The sequence below is a fragment of the Lepus europaeus genome, unplaced genomic scaffold (assembly GCF_033115175.1).
Source record: "Lepus europaeus isolate LE1 unplaced genomic scaffold, mLepTim1.pri SCAFFOLD_29, whole genome shotgun sequence".
Classification (NCBI taxonomy): Eukaryota; Metazoa; Chordata; class Mammalia; order Lagomorpha; family Leporidae; genus Lepus; species Lepus europaeus.
In genome coordinates this window covers 9,670,514-9,680,564 of record NW_026909167.1, presented here as the reverse complement: position 1 = coordinate 9,680,564, position 10,051 = coordinate 9,670,514, and the positions used below count along the sequence as shown (strand labels likewise).

Genomic DNA, 10,051 nt, shown 5'->3' with positions numbered 1-10,051 from the left:
AGCTACTCTTAAAAATATGAATTATCAAAAGTCTATTTATACTTATAAACCACCAGAAAAGTTAAAACTATATCACATGGAAAAAGAGAATGATATGGGCCAAAAATCCTTTTGATGAACTGTATACATAAAAGTGGACAAGAAAATTATCACAATTTTGCATATGTTGAAGACCTTCCAATGTAAAAGTCAAGCAACATACTGATAGGTTTAGTCACAGAAGGGCCTTCCATTAGGTTACTGATCATATACACAGGTGATAAGAATAAATTCAAAGAGGGAGGCCGGTGCTGCGACACAGCGGGTTAAAGCCCTCGCCTGAAGTGCCAGAATACCATATGGGCACAGCTTACAGTCCTGGATGCTCCTCTTTTGATCCAGATCTCTGCTGTGGCCTGGGAAAGCAGTAAAAGATGGTCCAAGTCCTTGGGCCCTTGCACCCAAATGGGAGACCTGGAAGAAGCTGTTGGCTCCTGACTTAGGATCAGTGCAGCTCTGGCTGCTGCGGCCATCTGTGGAATGAAAAGAAAGGAAAAATGGTGGATGGATGGAAGATCTCTCTTCTTTGTCTCTACCACTCTCTGTAACTCTGTCTTTCAAATAAATAAAAATAAATCTTTTAAAAAAATTCAAAGAGGGGATGGCATTTTGTCATAGTGAATTGAACCACTTCCTGTGACACCAGCATCCCATTTGGTGTTGGTTCATGACCCAGCTGCTCCCGTTCCAATTCAGCTCCTTATTAATAGCCTGGGAAAGCAGTTGAATATGTCACAAGTACTTGTGCCTTTACCACCCATATCCAAGACCCTAAAAATCACCTGGCTCCTGGCTTTGGACTGCACCAACTTGAGCTCCAGCTATTATGGCCATTGGAGGAGTGAACCAGAAGTTAGAAAAAAAATTTTCTTTTAAAGATTTATTTATTTAATTTGTAAGTCAGAGTCACACAGTGAGGGAAGGAGAAGCAGAGAGAGAGAGAGAGAGAGAGAGAGAGAGAGAGAGAGAGAGAGAGAGAGGTGCTCCATTTGCTGGTTCATTCCACAATTGGTCACAATGGCCGGAGCTGTGCTGATCCAAAGCCAACAGCCAAAAACTTCCTCCAGGTCTCTCATGTGGGTGCAGGGGCCCAAGGACTTGGGGCATCTCCCACTGCTTTCCCAGGCCATAGCAGAGAGCTGGATCAGAAGTGGAGCAGCCGGGATTTGAACCTTCACCCATATGGGATGCCAGAACTGCATGAGGCATCTTTATCCACTTTGCCACTGTGCCAGCCCCAGAAAATCTTAATCTTGTCCCTCTCGCTCTGTAACACTTTCAAATAAAAAAGAAAAGAAAAAAGAATAAACTGAAAAACAAAACAAAATTTTCAAAAGAGGTGTACCAGTTATAATAAAAAATTATACTTTCCTTACTGTGAATATAATTCAGCTACTTGATAATGACAATAATAATGTAACAAGCAAATATAAGAGATTCTTGTGAATTTTTACTCCATCACTTTTACATTAAAAAGAAAATAAGAGCAAATTAAGGAATAGAAATAGGCCAAAGATCATTCAACCAACCAGAAGAACTTTAAAGCAGATGTTTGTATCTAGAGCTAGACCTTCAAAATTTATATATACATAAACATATACTAATATATATTAACTACACACTTATATATTACTTATCATCAGGAAAATATAGTTTAGAGTTCCCTAATAATCCAGTTCCTGTTTATGAGTTTGTGGAGTGAAGCACTAGATTGTGACTCACATTGTCTGTCCCTCTGGGTTTCCATACTTATTTTTTAAAATTAAATTTAAAAATATAATTCTAGGATCAAAAATCACTTCAAGATCTTACCACTTACTCGCATAATTGCTAGGACATGTACAGTATCTAGACCCACAGTGGAAAACTTGACTAATCAAAAAAATTGAAGAAACAATGATTCAGAGTTTTATAAAAATCCAGTAATGCATATATATATATATATAACTTTACATATATTATATTTATATATGTATGCATATATTACCTTGAGGAGAGAGAATGATTAACCTTGACTAGGATAGCACTAAGACACTATGTATATGAAGGTTTCCAGGACACCTATAGAATGTTGTGGGTGATGATCTCACAATGAAAATTTAACTCATCATAGCCGTCAGTTCATAGAGCTGGGAAGGGTCTAGAATAGATGATTAGTGAAAGAAGTGAGCTCAATGAATTTAAAGATGAAACAGAAAATTAAATTTCCGAAATGAAACAATATCAAGTTCCCTAAAAGTCCTTAAAATCTAAAACAAAACAAAACTAAAAGTCCCTGCTAATGAGAGAGATGGACCTGACCCAAGATTATACTCAGATACTGTGAACTAAAATTTGCTTGGACAAGTTCCAGATTTTAGAAAATTGATTTCCAAACATTGATAAAGCAAATTGAGTCTTCTTGAAGTTTTCAGTGCTAGAATTGGCATAAATTAGGTTATTGATTTTTTTCTGATAGTTTTAATACATTCAAATGCAACATGAAAAAATATAAAAAATATGTCCCTTCCCATATACATTCTTTTTTTTTCTTTTTTTTTAACTTTTATTTAATGAATATAAATTTCCAGTGTACAGCTTATGGATTACAATGGCTTCCCCCTCCCATAACTTGCCTCCCACCCGCAATCCACCCCTCTCCCGCTCCCTCTCCCCTTCCATTTGCATCAAGATTCATTTTCAATTCTCTTTATATACAGAAGATCAATTTAGTATAAAGATTTCAACAGTTTGCACCCACATAGAAACACAAAGTGAAACATAATGTTTGAGTACTAGTTATAGCATTAAATCACAATGTACAGCACATTAAGGACAGAGATCCCACATGAGGAGCAAGTGCACAGTGGCTCCTGTTGTTGACCCAACAAATTGACACTCTAGTTTATGGCGCCAGTAACCACCCTAGGCTGTCGTCATGAGTTGCCAAGGCTATGGAAGCCTTCCAAGTTTGCCGACTCTGATCATATTTAGACAAGGTCATAAAAGACAGAGTGAGGATAGTAACCAATGATCCTAAGAGTGGCATTAACCAGGTTTGAACAATTATACAGCATTAAGTGGGGAAGAGGACCATCAGTACACACAGGTTGGGAGTAGAGCCATTGGTGGTAGAGGTTATGATTACAAAGGAATGAGGCCGAAGTGTACTAGACAGGGTCTAGAACAAAGGACAGAGTCATTCTTAGAGGAGCTAAGAAAGGTGCTGTCTAAGCTACAATTAAGTTTTCTGATTTAGAGGCAAATAGAACCTGACAGAAGGGGCTTGCTAATAATCTGGTGGGCTTTAGGCCTTGTAAGTTAAGAGGCCCAGATCTATCTATCTCTTCACATGGGGTACATCCTAAGGGAGGTGTGAACCTCCTAGGGGAAGGCACTCTGTTGACTTTCATTACTTGGCTGGCCTGGGAGGAGAGCTGGCCAGGTAAAGGCAGGGGGCATCTCTAACAAGAAATTTACAGTTCTGCCTGCAATGTTGCTGACCCTACTTGACCATCCCCTCAGCTGCAGTGGTCACCTTGGAAGTTGGGCTGAGTGAAGGGCTTTTCAGCTTAGAGCAAATAAGATCTGTGGCTCTGACCTGGGCATCCTTCGACTCCAGGGTAGGTCCATTTCCAGTGATTCAACTCTTGGCAGAGCTGCCAGGGCTCTTCACAAGCTGACTTCTGCTGAAGCCCAGGCTTAACACACTGAAAGGCACTGGAGTGGACGGGCCTGTTGGTTCTCCTTGAGGGCAGATCACTGTACAGATCAGCCATTAATAGGCCTGCCACGCATTGCTCCTGATGCCTAGCTTTCTTTTCCTCCCGGTTTGTGTTAAAGCAGACCAGAGGATGCAAGTCAAGGGAGTGCCCAAGTCCCATCTCTAATCTTCGGTGGCCTGAACTACAAGTCTATAGTCACAGGCATGTTCTGTAGTAGTTTCTCTAAGGTAGACAATGCTCATGAGGAAAATTATATTCTCACTTTAAAACTTTCTTTCCCTTTGGTCTGAAAGGGAGGTTTTTTCTACTTACTGTATACTTCACTGATGGCGAAGTGAATCTAGCTATGAGATTATTATTTAAGTTCTTATTTTGGCTATGCTATTACAGAAAAATGTTAGCCATCTCTTTTATAAGGTCTAAAGATTAAATTGTGCATCCTACAGATTTCTTCATAATAGAATTAGTTTCCTACCTTGAAGAGTAGAGAAATGAAAGAACAAGTTGGGCTTAGAATAGAGAAATGAGGGAGCAAGTCCTAGATCGCTTGCTGACAATAGCAATATCACATGAATACTTAGCACACCGTTTCAAACATTAGATAACAACTTAAGAAAACATTTACCAGAAGCTCCAATGGCTTCTATAAATTTTAAGAATCATGTATTTGAAAACACCTCTTAAATATCTAACATTGTGTAGTTTGTTTATTGGTTAAACTTAAGCACAAACATATAAAATGTTTTTAGTTTCTACCAACAAGTATAAAACATATGATACAGAGATTCAGGTCAAACAAATTAAAATGTATCTGATTGATTTTAGCAGCTTAAATTTATGGACAATCTTATCTATAAGACAATTAAGATAAAACTCTTAATAAAATTTTCCCATGTGGACATACAATATGTACACACAAATAACATAGCATAGTAGACCAAGATAGCAATTTTAATAATAGCTTTTAAAATCTTTAACTCTTTTTGTAGATTGCCAATTGATTTGAATTGCTTTTTGTTTTTAGTACCCTCAGTTAACCATACTTTCTCTCAGTTGGTACTGTTAATACATTATTGGCTTCATCTGTTTACAGAGCCATCCCAAAGTACTGACTACAATAGAAGTGGCTGGAAAAAGTCCATAGGAACCTATAGGAGGACAGCTAAACACAGAACCAGCAACACTTTAGTTTTATGAGCAGCAGATCATATATAACTGTGGATGACAAAAGACTTTAAGTCGCCATGTTTAAAATTATAAACTCATCAACCAACAAGAGGCACTTGCTTACTTCACAGTATTTTTGAAAGCACCTGTAGGATTTTACAAGTATTTAACCCTTTAGGCCTCTGGGGCTTTCTCATTAAGATAACTATCATGTCTAGTAACACAAGATCATTAGACTTTTTAATTCTCAAACATTTGTATTAATAGCATTTTCCATTATAGAAACTTAAAGTTTGGTACCACATCACATCTTGACAGTACTTCTAATATACTCCAAATAGCCTGATTAGTTGGTGTCTCTATAAGATGAGAGACATAGGTCCTTCGATTTTTTCAGTTGGGCCCAAACTGGAAAAACCAAAGTCCAGGATTTACTGGAAATTTTAGAGTCCAGATTGTTTGGAACTTTGATTTTTTGAATGCCTGTCAAGAATGCCAAGAAGGCTCAAAATCCAAAATATCTGGTTGAAATAAGATTCCTTAAAATCATGACATAACATAGACCATATTTGATCATTGTTACAAGGTGATTATTCAAATCTTTGAAAATAAACACATATTTAAATAACCCACAGCTCTTAATAAAAATTCAGCTGTTTTTGAACAATTAGAATTTAACAGACATCAAGAGAACATAATAGATTACTTTAACACATTGTTTTAACAGGGCATCAGAGTTTAATTCTATGTCAAAGAGAAATTGAGCTTCCTGTGATCTTTTGCTGTGAGGTTTCCTTCCTTTACCTTCTTTCATATTGGTGACCATGTTTCTGTGTTTCTGTGTGTAACACATCTTTAAGCATCTTTTGCAGGGCAGGATGAGTGGCAACAAATTCTTTCAGTTTCTGTTTGCTATGAAAAGTCTTAATTTCACCTTCATTCACAAATGAGAGCTTTGCAGGATATAATATTCTGGGCTGGCAGTTTTTCTCTCTTAGTACCTGGGCTATGTCTCGCCATTCCCTTCTAGCTTGTAGGGTTTCTGATGAGAAGTCAGCTGTGAGTCTAATGGGAGATCCACTGAGAGTAATCTGACGTTTCTCTCTTGCACATTTTAGGATCTTTTCTTTATGTTTCACTGTGGTGAGTTTGATTACAACATGTCGTGGTGAGGATCTCTTTTGGTCATGTTTATTAGGGGTTCTATGAGCTTCCTGTACTAAGATGCCTCTGTCCTTCTCCAAACCTGGGAAATTTTCTGCTAGTATCTCACTAAAAAGGCCTTCTAATCCTTTCTCCCTCTCCATGCCTTCAGGAACTCCTAGAACCCGAATGTTGGGTTTTTTAATAGTATCCTGTAGATTCCTGACAATATTTTTTTAGATTTCTAATTTCCTCTTCTTGTCTTTGCTTTGCCTGTTTCCTTTCCTGTTCTCTATCTTCTAAGTCTGATATTCTCTCTTCTCCTTCGCCCATTCTGTTTTTAAGGCTCTCTAATGTGTTTGTCATTTGATCTATTGAATTCTTCATTTCATTATGATTTCTCGTCACTATCACAGTTTCTTGTTCCACTAGTTGTTTCATTTCATTTTGATTCCTCCTTAATATTTCATTTTCCCGAGAGAGATTTTCTATCTTGTCCATTAAGGATTTCTGTAGTTCAAGAATTTGTTTTTGAGAACTTCTTAATGTTCTTATCAATTTTTTGAGATCTGCTTCTTGCATTTCTTCTATCTCATCATCTTCATAATCTTGAATTGGGGTGTCTTTTTCATTTGGGGGCATCATAATGTCTTCCTTGTTCTTGTTATCTTGGTTTTTGCGTTTGTTGTTTGGCATGTTGGAGATATTTGGTTTTTTCACTCTGGTGTTTTTTCTTGTTACACTATGGCTCTATATTAAATGGACTGTCTGCTTTTGGTGGAGCCTTAGAGGCTTGAGATGAGTATGGACTGAGAGCTGTGTTTGGTTCCTCAGGGATGAGGGTGTGTCAAAGATGACACTCCCAAGTTAGGTGTGGTAAATCTCTCTTTCTTTTTTTGATTCAAAAGGGAAGTAATTCCGCACAGCTGAACGTAATTGGAGGTAGTTAGCAGGCAAATGATATACCCACAGGAGCCAGAGATAGGAAGCTCTTTCCCAAGGACCACACAGGGAATCTCTGCTGCCCTCGGTGTGGGCTCCAATTCTCCTGCAGTCTCCCACTGGATTGCCAAGTTAGATTCTAATCTCCTGTTATTTCACCCCTCCCCCCAGAGTCAGGTTTTTCTGCTAGGCTCAGGGCCAGTGCAGACCTGAGGTCGCCCTGCTTATGACGTATGTCCAAAATGGCGCCTGCTCTTTGTCTTGTTAGCCTTTGAGGGGTGAGCGGAGAGAGAGAAACTCGTGTCCGTATCGGTCACTTTTCTCTCTCTCTCTCTCTCTCTCTCTCTCTCTCTCTCTCTCTCTCTTCTAGTTAGCCTGGTGAACTTTTCCCCACGAAGTTTCAAACCTCATTCCCTCTAGTCTCCTCTTTCCACTTGCCCGCTGGTGTCTTGAGCTATTGAGGTTCGGCTCACCTCGCGTTCCAGTGCTGGTGTGTTGAGTCTGCCGCTGGTGTCCCGAACTTGAGCTCCCACGCTCTCCACGCAGGTCCACTGTGAATCACTAGTTCCAGAAAAGTTTCCTTTGCTGTTTCTTCCCCTACTCTTCCTTGACCCCGCAGTATCTCCACTTTTATTAACCTGTCTCCCCCCGGACTAATAGTGTGCTCCCTTCCTATTCCACCATCTTGCCACTCTTCATACATTTTATTCTGACTATTGGCTGTACCAATGGGAAATCTGGTAGATGCAGAAATAGGAGCTCAAGGAGGTGTAATAGAGATTAAAATTGTAATAAAATTATGTTTTAAAATATGGAAAAATATAAGGAAATCTTATGCAGTTTAATAATCTTAAAGCTTAGACAGCACTGTCAATTCAATGAATGGGAATTTTAAGGTGAATGATCAATTTTGAGTCTCTAAAAAGAATGAAACTGTAAATCAAATGTGTGTCCTCAGTAATGTGTGTGTACTGTCTAAAATTTTTTTAATAGACCACAAAAATGGAGGTTGTTAGGACAATGTGAAAAATTTTGAGTGAATTCATTACATTATAATGTAAATATCCAAAAGAATGACCATAAGTTTACAGTGCTAAGATTGGCTTCCACATGGATATTGATGATACACACAGTTGAAGCTAATAAAATGAAAGACAAAACAAAAAAGATAGAAATCTGGCGCACAGAGCAGGTAAAATCATGCTTGAGGGGCAGGCGCTGTGGTGCAGTGGGTTAAAGCCCTAGCCTGAGGGTCTGCGCTGTGGCGTAGTGGGTAAAGCTGCCGCCTGCAATGCCAGCAAACCATATGGTTGTCAATTTGAGTCCCGGCAGCTCCAGTTCCAATCCAGGTCTCTGCTATGGCCTGGGAAAGCAATAGAAGATGGCCCAAGTCTTTGCTCATCTGCACTTACGTGCGAGACCAGGAAGAAGCTTCCTGGCTTTGGATCTGCCCAGCTCCGGTCATTGCGGCCAACTGGGGAATGAATCAGTGGATGGAAGACTTTCTCTCTCTCTCTGCCTCTGCATCTCTCTCTGTGTAACTCTGACTTTCAAATAAATAAATCAATCTTTAAAAAAAAAAAAAAGCCCTGGCCTGAAGCACTGGCATCTCATTTGGGTGCTGGTTCTAGTTTCAGCTGCTCCTCTTCTGATTCAGCTCTTTGCAATGGCCTGGGATAGCACTAGAAGATGTCCTAAGTCCTTGGGCCTCTGCACTCGTGTGGGTGACCTGAAGAAGTGCCTAGCTCCTGGCTTCAGTTCAGCACAGCTCTGTCCATTGTGCCCATCTTGGGAGTGAACCAGCACATAGAAGACCTCTCTCTCTGTCTCTACCTCTCTCTGTAACTCTGTCTTTCAAATAAATAAAATAAATCTTTTAAAAAAATCCTGCTTAAATTGCTGTTAGAAAGAATGAGTATTTTAATGTGATCTGTAAGTAAAAGACAAATATATAGATTGTTATTTGGTGAAAAAGAGTCCATAATAAACTTGAAAAATTGCAGCATGACAGAGAAATGGGCTTTGGAAAATTTCCAAGATCAGAAGTTAATTAACAGTTCCAGGAACATCCAGAAAAATGAACCATATATCCCTTGCTGATGAGAATGAAGGCGCTGTCCCTAAAATGTGCTGAAATCCACTAAATGTGACAGCATTAGGACAACTTTTACCATTTAGAGCAAGTTGATGACCACTCAATGATAAATCAAACCATGGTACCCATAGTTTTCTGTGTTATGGTTGTAAAAATCTAGATTATTAATTACATATTTAGGTGATAGTAATAAATTCTAAGGCATTTAATTTTGATTATAGGGCGTGGAAACTAGTGATTTGGTAGAGTCAATAATAGAGTCACAATCGTGCAGAAAGGGTATATATGAATAAAATCTTAAAGTTACAGTTAAATCTAACAACAAAATTTCAGTAGCTTAAAGCAAGAAAAGATCATGCTGCCTAAAATTTAATCTCTTAGCTAACATACAAAACCTTGACCCAGGAAATTTTTATAGATAATATTTAATTTTGAGTACTACAAAAAAAAAAGCAAGAAAATACAAAGATAATACACTAACATGAATACCTGAAAGTGTCAACTTTAGTGACATAATTTCACAAAACAATGTACATGGAAGGAGTAACACAACTTGGAGAAATGTAAACAACTTTATGATTTCAAAATGAAAATGCTGGCTAGGATGAGCAAATGTTTTTAGGACTATCATGGCATGCATTTTGCTATTGGGAGAAGTGAAGCAATGTGAGTGACAAAACAGTATACAGGAATTATGTGGAAAATAGACCTTCACATATAAAGTTATACAAGATAATAAAGTCAACACAAGTTAAATCAAGAATATTTCAAGTACCTTGGCTGAATACATTTGAGAAATAACACTTATTTAAATAACTGACTTTTGAAAATTTCCAAAATCAAAGGTAAATATGGAGTTTCAACAGAGTTCACAAAACAATAAAACATATGACCTGCCAAGGAGAGTGATGACACTGATGCTAGATGATTCAATGTAATTTTTGGCATGAATATTATGAGA

General features: G+C 38.2%; 1 long non-coding RNA gene across 1 annotated transcript in view; it reads right to left on the bottom strand.

Annotated features, from left to right (window-relative positions):
- Positions 1 to 410: 410 nt before the first annotated feature.
- The window catches only part of LOC133754837 (uncharacterized), a 33,592-nt gene continuing 23,951 nt past the window's right edge, over positions 411 to 10,051 (bottom strand). Inside the window, exon 3 of the long non-coding RNA XR_009865302.1 lies at positions 411 to 512. This is a non-coding gene — a long non-coding RNA (uncharacterized LOC133754837). The remainder of the gene's footprint in view (positions 513 to 10,051) is intronic.